Consider the following 18,423-nt stretch of genomic DNA (forward strand, 5'->3'; position numbering starts at 1 on the left):
CATTTGCTGCACCATATAGAAAATGTAGGAGCCTGGGATGAATATAAATTGATTTCCTATGATCTGAAACTTGTGTCTTAAAAAAACCCTTCATTCTTATAGCGTTTAGTACATAGCAGTAAATCAGTTTAGTACATAGTAGTAAATATAAACTTATTTCTGTATAAAGGATGAGAGTCATTTTGATTCATTCATTTGGCTATTTAGTATATTATTTTAAAGTATTAATTATTCTAAAATGATGCATGAAATATATATGCATTATAAGTTTTTGTAATACACAGAATTGCTGGAGAGCTTTTGAGGTGACCAAAATGACCCAAGCCCCCGAAACGCTAAGGAAGTGTTCTTAAATACCCACCTCTCTTTAAACGTAAGCTCTTCGAGGGCAGGAACTGTATTCTATACACTTCACTCACTTTGTTTTTGCAAATAGTGCTTATTGTATGTTGTCTGCTTTTCATTGTAAAAGCTTTGAAAGATTTGAAAAGATACAAAGTTTTATATCACATCTGCAAGACAGTTATTTTGACTCTTCCAGAGTGGCTGGCATATAGTCTTGCACAGAACAGGTATTTAACAAATGTTTGCTAGGCTCAATTCAAAGAAAGGTTTAGAAAGATGGAAGTACAGTTAGCCGGGAAGAGTAAGAAGTGAGGCATATTCTGATGACCATAAGTATGTTTTATAAAATGACTGACAATTTGAGATGAAGCGCTCGGGTTTCATTTTTTCCAACTACCCATCTCTTGCTTGAACTCCACCCCCTTCAAAATCTCCACCATTTAGTGTCCGTGTGATGGGAAACTCTTCCCCTCTAAGGCAAGATGAAGAGGCATCTCTAGAAGCAGAGGAGAAAACAGAAAGCAAAATCCTGAGATTTTGAACCAGAGAGAAAAAGTTGCAGTATGGAAGTCATTAATTGACATAATCCAAAATCAGGAGTTAATATTTATAAGTGCAAATTTTGTGATTTACCTATTTTTCCTTCTGTTTATTAAACAGAAAGAAATTAAAGCGCAGTATAGCTCAAATCAATATAATTGCTAGGTACACCAAAGAACACAAAAATAAATCACAGGAGCACATTCTCCTATCATGAACTAAGGAAGAATGATTTTAGATTTGACATAATATATTTTGTTGTATAGTTAAAAAGTTGTTCCATGTGTAAAATGAATGTTTTCATGGGAAGCCAAACTCCTATTTCCTAACAATGTGGTTCGTATTTTTATAACTAATTAAACCACTATTCACAAGCAGTATTTTTGGTTTAATATTCTAAAATAATACATAACCTATGAGAGTAACACTTGCAAGGTAAAAAAACTTCCCCGATTTGAGTACTATCAAACATTTAAAAAAAAATACAAAATCACTGTTCCACTCGTGTTTCTCTTCTCCCACTGCACTGACTTCCTTGTGATAGTAAGGAGAATATAATTAATCTGTTAATGCTGTGCCAGATTGATCGAAACCTCTCCCAGATGCCGCTCTTCTCACCTAAAGTTAGGACCTGGTGTTGGAGGAGGCAGAAACACCACAAGAGAGCACTTCTCGCTGCAAGCCAGGATCCTCAAGCCAACTGCAAAATGGCCCCTAGATGTGCTCCCAATGGGAAACAAAAAGACATTTCCTAAGCTTGACGTTTAAATGGACCTCTCAGCTCAGCAATCTGCAAAGAGTCTGGCCTCTCTTACCCCCTCACAAATCAGTGGCATTGGCAAACTAGTGAGTCAGCGAGGCCACTACTGGTTACGCATATGAATAAATATTAACTTTCCAACATACACCAAGTTGAACTCCCCGACGTCTTCTCTGTGGCTTCCTTCACAGTGCTTCCCATCTCAGTTTTGCCCCCTGAGCACCTCAGACACAGGCCTGTACCCCTTTAGGAGCAACTCCACACTGTTCAGTAGGCAATGGGAAAAAGGAATGTCACAGTCGGCGAAGCAGCATCTAAAGACCAGGGCTAACATGTCTGTTCCCCCACTAACGAGAGGAAGACATGTTTTGTATGTCCACCTCATGCCATGAGACTCACGTATGCGTGAATGAATTCAATCTGCAAAACAAACAAGTGAAGCAGGTTTTATCAACTCTATTTTAACATGGAACTGCGGGTGGTAAAGAGGGATCAGGAATTAAAGTCAGTTTGGTTTGGTTTTGTTTTACTGATTCCAGTTCGAGGGCTCTTGTTCCATGGCCTCCAGCTTATTAGAGGTACAATGGACAGTCACAGGGAAATAAATGGATTCACCTTCTCAACAAGGAGGCAAGGTAGAAAAAAGAAGTTTCCTTTATATTGACAAAAAGTTGAAATCCATTAAAGACAATGATTAAGGCTTCAGAGTACCTCACAGTCAACAAGTTGACTGATGTTTTCCCATCTCTAAGAATTACTGCACTTTATGAAGATATCAGTTTTTGAGAAGGGGACAATAACCCTTATGCCCTTAATGATGATAATCATAAATTCATATCCTCTTCTGCCTTAATTAGTTTTCCACAAACTGGCATTCCCACTTTCCTTCACGTTCTAAGTTGGCTAATGGTACGTGCCAATGCCAGGGACATCACTGCGTTTGATAGACTACAGCCTAGCATGGCATTTAAAAATCAAGGTTTTTAATAACAACAGAATCAAGCAAGACAGTGAGATATGTCGAGTGACTCTCCATCACCTGTACTTGGTTAAAAATATTTTTTCTAGAGATAGTACTCCGTAATTGAGAGAAGATCCCTGTTTTCAGGTCAAGTTCCTAAAGATGTTAATCTGTAAAATATAAATTTCTTTGACTGGCTCCTCACAAAAATTCTGCCTCTCTATCCACACACTGTGACTTAACGAGAGTTTCTTTATAGACTTTGGTTTTAACTGAGAGTATTTCCTGAAGCATGTACAAGAGCCAATTTTAAATGTCTGGTGCACTACGTGTAGACATGGAGTGCACCACTCAGATCTTTCAAGAGAGCCTTCTATGATGAGTACAGGTGGCGGACAGCCTCCAGCAGCCACAGATTTGGAACCACAACAGCATTCACACTAAGGTCCCACTCCCTACAGGCTCCTCCTAGCTAATGACTAAGCCCAGGAGAACACTAGAGCTCAACCATATCTGACCAACCCAAGACTAACAGGCAGTTTTTGCTCAGAGACTCTGGTGGCCACAAGTTCCTCAGAGATGTTTAGCCTCAAGCCATTCGTACCCAATCCTCTTCCTTCCCTCCCTCCTTTAACTGGTGTGTCAGACTTATACTGTGGTCTGCAGACTCTTAGGTGCCTCTTCCTTCTCCTTCTCTATGTTTCAGAGCTATTGCTCTCCATAAATCTGCCTAATATTGTTTATGTGTCTGTTTCATAGAGGACCCAAAGGTACAGTTGCAATTATTAATGATTTTTAAAATCCAAACTGTTAATGAGTTTAATCTTTCAATGTGTGGCACTTTAATTTTATAAGGTTCACCTCCAACTTGGACAGTATACCCAGATATCAAGATGATGTTAGAATTAGTGTCTTTTTATCTAACTACCCTTTGGGAATATTAGTCACCCAAGTGAGACAAGATTAAACCAAAGGTGCCTTTTAGTTAGAGCTCTTCCTTCCACTGGGAACTGGTATTTTGTTTTGTTTCTTAACGTCTTCTTTTGACATTTTTGCTTGAGTGTGCAGTTCATTAAGGTCTTTCTCTGAATGGCGCTGTTAGCACAGAAGGGTGTTAAATTGTAGTAATTAAGTCCTTGCTGTTATAAATGGGAGAATTAGGTTATAGAAGACCCAGTGGGAGATCAATCCCCAGAAAACTGAAGGATAGGCTTTCATGGCATGCTCATCTAGCTGTTTTATACCACTATCCAGGAAAAACTCTATTTTAAAGCATGAGCTTAAAATTATTACGCAACTGTCCTCCAAAGCCCTACCAGTATGACTTTCGAAACTCTTGAACATTTTGAAAGATATTTTCATTTGAGTAAGGGCTATTTTTTCTGTATTTTCCATTTATTCTTTGAATCCAAGATCTATAAATATAGGACATTCAAGGGGGGGAAACTTACTCTAACTGTAAGTACACAGAGACACACATACAATCAACCCGAGACAATCACTGGTCAACTTTCTATCATCATAGATTAGATTTTCCCTGTCTAGAGTGCTACATAAATGAAATGACTCAGTATACTATATGCTTGGCTTCTTTAGCTTGACATAATGGTTTTGAGATTCATCCATGTTGTAGAATGTATTAGCAGTTTGCCCCTTTTACTTGCAGAGTAGAATTCCATTCTGTGAATACAACAAATTATTTAGCCATTCACCGTTTGATGAGTATGTGTTATATTTTTAGTTATTATGAATAATGCTGCTATGAACATTTAGGCATAAGTCTTGTGTGAATTATGTTTTTATTTCTCTTCAGTAAATACCTAGAAGCAGAACCGCTGATGCATAGATTAAGTAGCTTCCTTGCTTAATTAGATAATCAAATATACCAAGTTATTTTCATGCGTCTCCTAGATCCTTCTAGATCCTTGCTAAAATTCTTCCTCCAAATGTTTCCAGAGACGTTATTCTGCATTATAGATATTTTGAGGTCTTAAACACCTGTGAATATATTTATTGTGCCATCATATTTTAATGATATCTTTTCTGGATATAAAATACTAGACTCAAAGTTGCTTTTCTTCAACATTTTAAAATTTTTACTCTATAGTATCTTTTTTTAAAAGATTTTATTTACTTATTTTAGAGAGGCGGGGGGAGACAGCATGGGGAGGAGGGGCAGAGGGAGAAGAGAATTCCAAGCAGACTCCGCACTGAGCGCAGAGCCCAATGCAGGGCTCAATCCCAGGATCCTGAGATCATGACCTGAGCTGAAACCAAGAGTTGGACACTTAACTTACTGATCCACCCAGGTGCCCCTACTCTATGGCATCTTATGTTCACTGTTGAGAAGTCAGATGACAACCTAATCTTATTATTTATAGGTGGCCTAAACTGTCCTTCTGGAGACTTATAACAAATTTTGTGTTCTTAATTTTTAACATTTACGTGAATAGTGTACTCAGGTGTGGATTTTTATTTATCTTCCCTGTTTTAAACTCTGTGAGATCTCTCAATCTCTCTTCCATTCTCTTACCATTTCTTTCATATATTCCAACTCTTAATTCCTCCCAGATGTTTTCTCAGAGAGTTCCTAGGTATATTCATTCTACTATTTATTGTGTCTTAGATATTTTTATTTTTACCATTTTATTTGTCACCATTTATGTTTCCTCTTGGCTCTTCCCTACAAATGCTTATTCCTGCTTCACTTTACCAATCCTCACTTCTTTATTTTCTGGAATATTGACTATGTTTATTATATAATCTTGATGTTATAAAAGTTATTGATTATCAAATAACTTATTTGCAGCTGTGTTGTTCAGATACCCTTTTTTTGTTGTTGTTGTTCCATATGTGTTCATTTTCCTGAGGGTATTAGCAGCTTTGGTTAATAATATCCAATCAAGAGGTGGGTCGAAGATGAGTCCATTATCAAGTGCCATGCCTGGCAGTTTTTAGAGATGGAGTGTACTCCAGGACTCTCTGTTCATGCCTCATTTTGCCCTTCCAGTCACACCTGTTTTACATGAAACATCCTTATACGTCACCATGTCACTGTCTTTCCTAAGTATTTTTCATTTGTGAAAAATATTTTTCATTATGATAACCCACCTCTCAGGGTATGAAGAGAGGGCTATCAGGGAGGAGGAAAGTCTCAGGATCTGATCAATAGCCTGGTTATTTGCTCCTTACTCCAGCCAACATCTCTAACCCTTTCTTAATGTTCATAGTCCTTCTGACTCCAAGCTGGTGTTGTTTTCCTATCTTGCAGTGGTGCACTGGTGCAGGCAGGCATAACTCAAAGATTTCTCAAAAATATGTTCTATATCTCATGAACTTATTTGTAATGAATATAATAACTAATCTCTAGGACAGAAGGCATTCAAAGAGAAAATAAGACATTGGATCCCACATGACCCACTTCAATTCAAGGGAGAACTACAGATCTCTTCCCCTGTGTCTGTTGCCATCCACCTCTCTCCTTCTGAAATCCAGTGGCTAGTAGGAAGTGCCCAACTGTGGCAGTGGGGAAGAAACAAGTCTTCAAAGCAATGCTCAAGATGAAGGACATTTATTTTCCTACTTAGAAATAAGGCAGAGCTCCCCATTCCTGCCTCCCAGATGTAAGCAGTTCTACTTTTATTGCATTAAATACTTTTCTGGAAGCCTAGAAGAAGCCAGGTGAACTTGCCTCTTTCTCCCTCTAGTCCCGAAGATAGCGCGAACCTTTATTTTCTGTCCCACCATGAAGTTTGGCTCATTAATAGTGGTTCTGACACCCTTGCCTCCCGGAGGGTCTGTGAAGATAGTTTTAGGGAGGCTGGGGTTGGAGGGTGTGATGGCCCAGCAGGCAGAGGGAGTTAATTTCTGTTTAGCCTGCAAATTCTCAGAGGGGTTGGACACCACTTCCCCAGAACCTCTTGAATCAGGGACATAGGAGAGGAGCAGGTACCTTGGGTGTCAACCCCAAGGTCAGGGTCCAGGCAGGTATGCTTTTCTCGAGCCCCCACTAGAGATCCTTAGAACCAAAGGGACACACACAGAGGGCAAGTCTGACCTGGGACCTGGAGACCAGCTCCCAGGACCCTGAGGTCTCCCCTTAAGGAGATACAAGTAAAAAAATGAGACTGGTAAGAAAAAAATGAATCCATTATTTCGACAAAAAGCCCTGCAGGCATGCTAGTCTGCTGGGAACTACCTCCACCTTCACCCTTGTGAGGGGTTTTACAGGGGACACAGTGGTCAAGCCATCCCTTTGGAAGCTGGCAGGCTCAGAGCCACTATGCTGGGCATGGAGCTCAGCTATGGACTCCTGTTCGGGGTTGGCAGGTGCTGGGCCCATTGAGCTGGGTTGGAGGTTCCTCCTTGGGCTCGAACTTGGGGACAGGAGGTAAGGCAGGGTTGACAATGCCCTCTCCAGCATGCAGGGACTGTCTTAGGTGGGGATCTCTGGCTTGGTGCTTCATTAACAGGGTCATGACCTCATCTACATAGCCATGGATATGCAAGTCAGCATGGCATTGTACTTGGGGGGTAGAAGGTTGACGATGACCAGCCAGCCTCCCTGGCTCAAAGAGGGCACTTCAACCACTGGAAGGATAGATGGAGGACACAGAGGCCGGTGCATGATGACCAAGAGCAAGCTCAGACCACTGCTGGTGTTTGCATAACTAAGAAGTGGATTACTAAGAAGTGTGGATAACTAAGATAACATACTCAGTGAAGAAGATTAGTGAGCAGGGCGGTGAGCCAAAAGGGACTTGTCTGGTACATTCTGCAGGCTTGGTACAAGAGACCTAACATTTTTGGCCTGGAAAGATCCAGCCACCAGGGCTGTGAGTGACTTTGGTATTATTCTCTTGGGAATACCAAGATGGGAGGGGGAATAAGGGTGGATGCGATACTTCGGGGTTCTTACAGGATAGCTCAACCAAACAATGAAGACAGATGTGATTTACTTGTCAAGAAGTCATTTTCTACAATATGGTTCTAAATCTGTTTGTTGGTTGTGAGTTCAAGCAACCATGGATATTTCCCACTCTACCGCCGGGCTTCTGGATAGGCTCTCAGGCTTATGAAAGCATAATTCCCTTTCCCATACCAGTGAAAAAGCCTGGGTCCTTCATGCCAAAGCCATCTTGGACACCCTAATTATCTCACAACTAAAGAAATTGATGGTCGTGTCCCAGTTACTTCCTCTACTTTTTGCCCTGGTGGCCTTAACTGTCCATCTCAGAGCTACACTTTAATTCTCTTCCACATTTCCTATTGACATTAGGCACCAAATCTGCCTGGGGGTGGGGCCTATCCTCTCTCCAATAAAGCACAGCTGACAGCCCTCTGGCAACAGAAGCTTAGTGGAACTCAATCCCAATGTTTCTGTGCTGCTATTGATCCCTGCAAGAAGTCACTATGTCTAACTGACATATTCCTAGCACTCTCTGCCCATCCCATATGAACGACAGAATACAAATACACCATCTCTCCACTGCCAAAGAAAAACTTGATGGGGAGGATCTAAAACGTTTCGAGAAATCCCCGTCCTGCTGGCCGCAACAGCATTCTAATAATTTCACCACTAATTTCCTGTGTGATGAGGACCAAGATATTGAACCGATCTGGGCTGCAAGTTCTTCATCAATAAAATGAGGATTTCTTCCAATTCTAGTAGTGCATAATTGAATCCCTCTTTTAAAAAACTTGTTTTCAAGGGATTTTTGTACCCACACCTTAATTCTCATTCCACATTACTGTTTTGCTCTTTTTTCTCTAACTTGATTCTAGTCTTTAATTTTTACACACTGCACAACATTTTCCATTAGTATGAGCACAAAAGGTTACCTTACACATAGATAGTGTAAACTGTGAACATTTAGAGAAGGTCTTTCTGCTTCAGAATCTTTCTTTAACTTGATTATCACCAGAAAAACTAAAATCCCACCTTTACAAGGGCATCCCTTTGTTTTTGTATGCCTGGGTTAGAGAGAGGGAAAGAGAAAAGTAGTAAAAGGCCTTGAGGTGCAAGTTTTGGAAATTAAACCGCAGGATTTTATGCTCTCAACCCAAAATTTCCAAAAGATAAATGACCTGTTAGAAAATGCTTTGCAAATAGCATTTTTTTCCATGACTGAATATTCCTACCTCCCTGATCACAAACTGCTAGCATTCATTTATAGTGTCTGAGGCAGGGAGAACAATACGGAAAAGGGCCTGAAGTAAGAAGGAACACAATGTCATGAGGGAACTGAAATCATTTCAGTATGACCGGAGCACAGAGTACAAGGTAGGGTGTGCTAAGAGATGACGTCAGGGGTAACAAGCAAGGCCAGGTCGTGATGGACCTTAAAAACCATTACAGGAGGCCCGGGGGTGATGGGGAGCTGCTCTGGTATTGTAAGCCTGACAATATCATGATCGTCTTGGAGTCTGGGGCGATCACTCTGATGTGGGTATAGAGTCCGGATTAGAGAGGGGAATAACTGTTGGTCAGGGGAGCTGTGAGGAGTCGAGGGAGGGAGCCCAGGCAAGCGGCACTGGTGGGCTGGACTAAGTATTCTTAGGGAAGATGGGTAGAAGTGAGCCACTTGGAGAGAAACCAGCGGGACAAGCTGGGTTTTTTTCCTCAAACTTTTTTTCTTCCTCATAGCGGGACAAGCTATATTTTGTGTAGGGAAAGGAAAAGTCAAGGAATTCACCGTGGCTTGAGTGAAGTCGCCCTGGCTTAGACAGCTGGGAGGATGATGGTGCCGTTTATTAAGTTAGAGCACACAGAAGAAAGGAATAGTATGGATGGAAGTAAGTTGAGTCTGGGGAATTTTGAGCTTGAGATTTTGAGATACCCTTTACAAACCACTACGAGGTCTTTGGCAAAGTGTGCATTAGTGTCGCTAACGGCGTTCTCTGTCATGGTCTTTCTTCCTGTAGTGCACACAAGCATGGTCGTGATCCCCACAACCTAAAACGCCTCCCCCAGCAGCTCCCAGAAACCCGTGCTGTACGGAGACATTGGCTGCTCACCACACCTCCACTGGGCGCAACTACGAAGCATCACTCCCATGTGAGTCTTGTGGCCCAACGTACCCTTCTGTCTCAAAAACAAATTTTTCAATGGAATCTCCAACCCACGGAACTCTGTGGCCATATGACAGAATCTCAGTGGTGTGTTTCAGCCTTTGTTGCCTTCTTCTTTACATCTCTGTGGTGGAGGAAGTGAGACAAACCAGCACATCCCTGACAGGACCCTGGGAGGGAAGCCGATATACTGGGTTTGTTTTTTCACAGAATTGGGGTCTGGCTGGAGACAATTTGTGCAGCACAAACACAAAGCTGGTTTGGGGCCAGAGTCTTTCATTCTATCAGGCCAGCTGTAGCCCAATAGGAAAATCGCCTGATTTCTTTAGGTCAGACCTCTCCGAGGCTGACACCCAGGCTCTCACTGGTAATATTGAAGACTTAGATGTGGAAAGGATATCAAAAAGATCCAAGAATGTACTGCGAGAGGGTGGCATTTATTGCTGCGTTATAAGTGAATAAGCAGTCACACTGTTACAAATGACAATATTCTCAGAAAGTATCAATTTGCCAGGCGTTATTCAGTATTTGGACATAAAATCATTAGTTCTTAAAGCAATAAGGGACCTTGGAGATCATCTGGCCCAATTTCCCCAGTTAGCAAATGATGAAATTGAGGCCTCCAGAGGCTAAATGCTGACTAGCGCCGGCGCTGTGCCCAGGAGCCAGCGCACCTCACTGCACACCTGCCCCTGACTGCTAACCATACAACGTCTCTATGGAAGAGCTCATGGGCTCATCTACAGAATCCATAAAAGAACATAAAAAGCCGAGAGCACATCCATCTCATTCTGTTCTGTATATGTTCCAAGTAAGGCATTCATAACCATAGGAAAACAAGAGGTTCCTACAACCATAAATTCATTGTCAGCTGGGCCGCATCATCACTATGAAGGGTCTAAAGTCACTTAATACCCAAACACAAACAAACAAAAATATTGTCAATCCACAGTCATGGTCTAGATCAGTGGTTCTCAACTGGGAGCAACTTTGCCCCCAGAGGAGGTATCCGGAGACATGTTTAGTTGTCACAGCTTCAGTGCTGCTATTGGCAACTAGTGGTTCCAAACATCTGACACGCACAAGCAGTCCCCTACAAAGAGACATATCCAGACCAAAATGTCAGTAGGGCTGAGGTGGAGAAACCGTGGTCTAGATTAATTATATAAGCAGTAATTCAAAAGTCTGCCTTCACTGGCTGGAGGAAATGGTGTTGGCTAAAAAATATTTTAAAAATGAAGAGTGGTAGATAGCTATCTAGGAGCAGATCAAATGCATTCCTTAAGGCAAACGCAACAACCTGGTAAAGGATAGACTCTGAAGAGGAAGCGTAGGGTAGTGACTGAAGTCATAGAGCTTACGTTCATGTTCTCCTGGCCTCATTTATCCTTGGGCAAGTTACTCTAAGTCCCTAAGTTTTAACTTTCTCTACTTTAATATACAGGTTAAAAAAAAAAATATATATATATACATATATATACACACATATATATACACATATACACACACATATATACATATATACACATATATACGTATCTATACACATATATATGTATATATAGCCTTCCCATATACATATATATACACATATATACACACATATATATGTATGTGTATATATATGTGTATATATATAGCCTTCCCAGCACAGTTGTGACAATTAAATGAGATGATATACATAAAGTGCTTATCACAGTGCCTACATCTAATAAATGCTTAACAAGTGGCTATAATTTTCACCCAATTTAGAGCTTGACAGCATTTTTTGTTGAACCCAGTGTTCCCATTTTACAGATGACAAAGCAAGTCCCAGGAAAGTGTAAATATAGTATCTTATACCTTCCCTACCATTCCATAGAAGGACCAGACAGTAGACATTCAATAAATGTTGGTTTTATTTGTTACTAAGTGCTCAGCATCTCAGGAAAAGAAGAAAAACACTATGGATATCATTGTCCCCTTTCAGAAATGGGCACCTGCGCTCAAACACGAAGTATCTTAGCTAAGGCCACATTTTGGTAAAGAACCTGACCTGATCCTCGGTATGCGCGCTAAGCGCTCATTTGCTTATGTCACAGCAGGACAAGTTTTAAATCATCTCCGTTTCATTTTTCAAGGTTTTGATCCGAATTTGGTCGTTTAGATCATATTCATTTTCCCCTCCAAGTGGAAGTTTCCAAGTGAAAGATGATTGATCAATTGCCGGCAGCATAGACCATTCACCGGCACTAGCTCAGACGGGGCCCCGTCAAAAATGCATCTTCTTCACAATAAAGCAAATTAATCCACCAGCCCTAATAAACCTTGTATCAATCCATCTAAATTGGCCAAGAATAATAAAATATCAGCAGTTACAACACTAATGAGCAAACCCTTTCCTCCTAGGGATTCTAGATTAGTCATGTCTTTGACAGGGACCCTATGAAGTTCAAAACCCTCTATACAGGTGATATACCCTGCGCAGTTCTCCAAACTCGGGGCGGGGGTGTCAAAAGTGTATCCGAAACCCACAGACAGGAGCTGTGGGAATCCAGGTCAAATGATAAAGTTTCCATCCTAAGGGAAAATAACACGACTCCCTGCCCTACTCCATGTCAGGCATATAGACAAGGGTCAGAGTGGATGACTACAGAGGCTGGGACCCAGGAGTTACATTTCTTCCCAGTTAGGAGGGAAATGCAAACATCTAAGAGAGGTCTTAGAATAAGACTTGCAGGCTCTACCTCCCCTGGGAGTCTGTTCCTTGCTTTGTTGACACCTTCGCTGAGCTGCCACCATTCCTTTGACATTCTTGCAGCTATAAAAGAACAAAAGACTAGCCCTTCCAAGAGCTGACATGCCACATGCCTTGTTTTAAACAAGCCTATTGATCTACCACTATTAATATACTAAGGGGATGCAGCCAGCTTAAAGCCATCATACAGGCAGGAAATCAGGAGAAAAAAACATACCTCTACTGCACTGTTCCCCCTACCTTCTGATTTTCTACTAGGGCTCCCCATTGACAGAACTAGAAGGCAAGTGACTCCAAAGATGCTGTTCATACCGGTCAACCTCTGGGGGCAAAAAAGATGGGCAGAGGATGGCAATCACAGCGGGAGACAGAAGATACCTGCTGCATTTACCTTGACCGAGGTCTCTGGCCCTTTTCACTGGGAGTGCAATGGCCAGACTGGACTCCTAGAGGTTTTTGGAATTTTAGAACCCAGTGTGAAACTGGCCATCTGTATGGTCCTAGACAGATTATACCACATCCCCAAGCCTATTTCCTCATCTGAAAATTAAGAAAATAATCACTATTTTTTTTACCATATGTCTATTATATTCCAGGCACTGTTCTGAGGGCTTTAGGTATTTAGATATTAATTCAGTGAATCCTTACAACAAACACTGTTCTTAGTATTCTCACTTTACAAATGAGAAAAGTGGCACAGAGAGCTTAGGAAATATGCCTGAGCTAGTTTAATAAACAACGCAGCCAGAATTCAAACTCAGGGATGTCAGCTCCAAAATCCATACTTCTAAGCACCTAGCCATGCTGCATCTCAGTGATGCTAGTATTACCTCTTTCAAGGGGTTGTGTAATAAATAAAACAAGGATATGTAAAGCAGTTGGTACTTAACATTTAGGGGCTTCTCAAGATATATTTTGCAAAATATATAAAATATAAAAATTTTTTTTAATTTCCCAAGGCTGATTTTTTTATACATTGGCATTGTAGACCAAAAGATTCCCAAAAAATAAGATTACATGACCACGTTTTAGGGGAGTGGGGGAGAAAGGCAATCTGGTAAAGACAACGGCAATGGTGTGTTCCTCCCTAGGTACAAACAGCCTAAGACTTACTATTGGCCCTAGGAGCCAGTTCAAGCCTGCTTGCCTGTACTTGTCTCCCAGAATGGGCCAGAACCAAGGTCAGGAAAGTTACTGGCTCCGAAATGCTCTGAGGGTTCAGTAGAGAGAATTACCTTTTTCGAAGGTTCTGGGAAACACAGTTCCTCTTTTTGTTTCTGTAACTTAGAGTATCCACCTTTTTTAATTTGTCTGCTTTGGAATCTTTCTCCTGCCATGTCACTGATTCAGTGAGACAAACTTGGGTTTCATTCTATTCAGAAGGGTGCGCCCTCCTCCCCCTCCCTGCCCTTTGCCTAGGGGACTAAGAGCAACCTAGGTAATGTTCAGGGAAAAAGAGTTAAGGACCTGACTACTCAGGCTGTGCTCTACCACACATCTCAGAAGAAGAGGAAAAGGAGATTCCTAGGTTTTCCAAAGACACTAGCCTAGTTCCCCAGAACTTGGGACCAAAAGCTAACAGCAAAGACCAAACATTTTCATCCGTGCATTCTCTAAGCTTATTACCGTCCTCAGAGACTCAGAAGTGACTATTGCTGATGAAGATGTTAGAATTTGGGAATCCAATCCAGTTATCTAATCCCATCTCAAAATGACATACAAGACACCATTCGGAACCTAATTATAAATGCCCAAACAGAATATTAACACTTGAAACACTCTGAGACAATTCACTGAAAAATGGAAATGTTTATTATTAACACTCTCTGGAAAAGAACAGTTAAGATTTTAGTATGAAAATCATACAGATGTTTCAGATAGCATACATTCCTAAGTCGTTCTGTTTATTTCTTTCCATGTCTTTTGCCCAAGAACATGTCCAGCTGTCATAAGACCTGCTCTCACAGGTTCACTTCTGTAAGAATATATTTCACTTCATTTTAAGCCAAAGAAAGCTTCCAATCAAGAAAGCCCAGGTCTTGACGGCCCATTTAGTTCCCATCTTCGCTCTGCTGAACTTCTACTCTTCCAAGGGTCTCCCACACCCAGAGGCATATTCAGAATTAACTTTAAACAATCGAACATAGACATCAACCACAGGAATGACCAGATGTTTTAGAAAGTCCCCCGATGATGCCAAATTTAACCTTTCCCTGGTTGGTCTGAAAAGGCCTGACAGGGTACGGGGTGGGTGGGGGGGGGGGGGGCGGGGAGTGACTGGGACAGGGCAGTACAGAAGGAACTCATGGGGCTTGAGACCAACATGTATGGGGCTTATTAAGTTTACAACACTGAATGCTGGCCCTGTAACTCTCTCTACGGTTCGATCAGCAGTGTCCACCACCGGCCACCTACACTGTCATAGACATGGCAAGTAACAGGTTCTGTTCAAATAATATTCAAATTACCGAGACTGAAGAGCCAGGAATCTGTGGCTTCTTATTCTTGTTCTGGTGGTAATCTTACAGTTCCAAGTAGTGAAGTAAGAGTTGGTGCGTTCAAGTCCTGAGCCAAACACTCAGAACATGTATGTAAGAATTTAGTCAGAAAGGGAAAAAGTCAAATGACGAACTCAATTCTCATGTCAGTTACTAGTAAGCCCAGTGGTTCTCAGCCTCAAATACACATGATGATTTTTTAAGGAACTTCATAAAAACACAAACACCCAGACCCCTCTCCAAACGTACTAAACTTGAACCTTCAATTATATTCCAGGATAATGCCATTAAGCCATTTTAAAAAATAATAATACTGAAAAGGTATTATCAGCTCCACATATAATTCTCAAACTCAGCCATGGTGAAGATCCACTGATGTGGCCAAAATTTCCAAGTATACGCACACCTCTCTCTTTACCCACCTCCCCTACTGCATTTGTATTATCTTTCAGACACTTCCAGATCTGGAGTGTTTGCTGTTGGGGAGACCACGAGCCAGGAGCAGCATCTCTCTGCGAAGCTGTTATGCTGCAGACCCTGAGCCCTGCCCCGTCCCCATCACTGGGACAAAAGATGAAGTGGCTAAGGCCATATCAACAATTCAAGTAGCAGGTTTCTTTACAGATTCCTATTTCTTAATGCTAGGCTCCACTTGTATTAACTTTTTACGAGATGCATTTGCTGGAAATCAAAATGTTCTCTCTAGTTTAGAACTACCACATAGGCAGGAGGTCCTGATAAAAGCTCTTTACAATCCTAAGCAATAAACAACAAATAAGTAACAGTGCACAACATTTTGTTATGATTCAGGCTACAACACATTCTTTGTAGGACCATGTCATATAAATGTCATGCCTTCGGGGCTTGATATTCTTGTCTAATTATTTTTTTGGTCCACCCAACCATTTTGGATCTAGCCAGGATGAAAGCGTCATGAGGGCTGGTATTCAAGTCATGTTTTATAGCCCTGAGTAGAGCAGATGTTTGTGAGAACAAATAATGAGACTGGTCCACGGAGGGAAAAGGAAGCAAAAGAACTGTTGCTAACCTTCCTCTCATGCATGTGAAATGTGAAGACACCGTAAGAACGGAAGTGCTGCTTTATTAAACTCAGGGAATGGAAGTCCATTTTTTCTGCCCTGAAGGCTCAACTGTTTCTTTTTAACCTTGTGGGTGTAGCTTTTGTGGCACTCCATTAGAATTTAACATCTACGAAATTGTTCTAGTAAATGTGATCTCCAGCTGGATGTTTAACTCATAAATTCCACAGAACTTGGTAATAAAACCAGTTAGCCATTTGTCAGCTAAGTATCCAGATTTGTTTCATCTTATACTTTTTTTTTTTGAGAGACAGAGAGAGAGAAAGAGAGAGAGAGAGCAAGGGGGGAGGGGCAGAGGGAGAGGGAGAGAGAGAGAGAATCTTAAGCAGGTTCCACACCCAGTGACCTGAGATCACGACCTGAGCTGAAATCAAGAGTCAAATGCTTAACTGACTGAGCCACCCAGGCGCCCCCGTCTTATCTTAAACACTCAAGACCTTTAAAATCCACCTGTTGGAAATCTGAATTCCAATCAAATAAGTCTAAAGGTTCCAAGTATCTTACTTTCTGGTGGTTCACAGTGTTCTATTTGAATAATAGAGCACATTTCTGTATAGAATGACTACTTCAAAAGTGAAAAAAAAAAGTCTAATTGCATATGTAAATCGGTTAATATTTTAATACCTATGTTAGTATATAACAATGAGGATTACAGCAAAAATTCTGGTCAACCCACATTTCACATTAGCCCCAAGAATCTTCTTGTCTTAAGTCATTCTTCTTGCAGCTAACCCAATATCCATTAATGATACTTCTCAATATAGAATAGAATGATAGAATGCCAGACATTTAGAAGATTCTGCTTTATATGATCTGGATCAAATCACATAAGCCAGTTTGAATGATTTAAGCAAAGGAGGAACAATTTTATTGTGTCAACTAACCATCGTTTTTCCTTTGTAAAATAACCAATGATTTTAATAATTACATTTTGGCTAGTGATATATTTTATTTTGGTTTTTTTTTTTTTTTTTGATACTTCCTGTACATAAAAAATTCTCACAGAAAAAATAATAAAAAAATAAAAATACACACTTGGCTCTCTTGATTCATTAGTTTATACCTTACTATCTTCATAAATAATTTGCGGTAGCCTTAAAGAAACACAAAACGCAATAAAAAAGAAAGAAATCCTGAGTCCAAAAAAAAGAAAGAAATCCTGAGTCCAAAAGAAAAGTAAAATCAAGAAAAGAAATAAAACCAAGAAATTAAGTTACAGTAGAAACTCCATTGCTTAGAGATAACCACGAACTATTCTCTGAGCTCTCTAGCAGCCAAAACAACAAAGAGAAAAATTATCAGTTATGTGATCCACAGTGTCGATAAGACGAAAGCAAACTGGTGTGTCACATAATTAAATGAAAGAGGTGTTACCTACGGCCTCCATGGCAATCAAATTGTAATATAAGTATTTCAAATGGATACGTTGTACACCTTAAACAAGCTGTTGTCCATCAAATATAACAACAAATGGTTCCTCAGGAAAAGAAAACAGTAAGTATTCCTAAATCTAAGTCATGAGAGTTGGTCTTCCCCTGAGTCCTTACGTAGGAGATTGTGTGAAATGTAGGTTAGAGCTCTCTCAACAACACCCCTGCAGTAAATACAAACATAAGATGCTCAGGGCTGTTTCCCACGACGTCGCTCAAGGCCGGTCAACAGACACGCGGCAAAAACCAACAAAACCCAGCTGAGTAAAAGCACTGGGGGACGGAATATTACAGGGATGCAGTACAAACAAGCAGCGAGGGTCTGACAACTCATGAACACCCTGTATGGGATCTAGAAGAATCTCCTTCAAGCAACACTCCATAAACTTTTGATAAATCTTGAGCAGTAGTGAATTCAAGATATCATTTTCTACCAAGGTAAAATATAAATCGGTGATTGAGTTTCTCAGTGGATCTTTACCTGGATCTCACTGAAAGTCGCTCTTCCTCTAAAGCTTCCGTAGAGATAGCGGATACTCTTGTCAAGGGGTGAGCAGAACTCAGGCCTCACAGGTGCCCCTTCTCCACAGCCTGCTCTCCCCAGCTTCATGACACAACACGGTCCCTCATTCCACCCCCTTCCTTTCCCTATCTTTCATAGGAAGATGAAAGACAAGACTATTGGACACATTAGTAAACAAATCTCTATCACCCTGCTCGTCCTCATTTTTTAAATTTCGCGTTCTGAAATTAAGAGAAAAACAGTACTATAGACTAGAGCACCAAACTCCACTTGTTCTCACGTCTCAGGACTACTTGGCGCCAAACCAGGCATCATGGGTAACCGTTCACAAAGCTCAGACACCAGATGGTAAGGGCACAGGTTGCTTTGCAAAGCACGAGAAAGCAATTGGCATCAGCTTGCTATTCAACGGGCTGCCCAATGTTTGTTCTGCCTGCGGACAAGACCTACTGATCAAC

This window comes from Ursus arctos, unplaced genomic scaffold (assembly GCF_023065955.2).
Source record: "Ursus arctos isolate Adak ecotype North America unplaced genomic scaffold, UrsArc2.0 scaffold_5, whole genome shotgun sequence".
NCBI classification, from domain to species: domain Eukaryota; kingdom Metazoa; phylum Chordata; class Mammalia; order Carnivora; family Ursidae; genus Ursus; species Ursus arctos.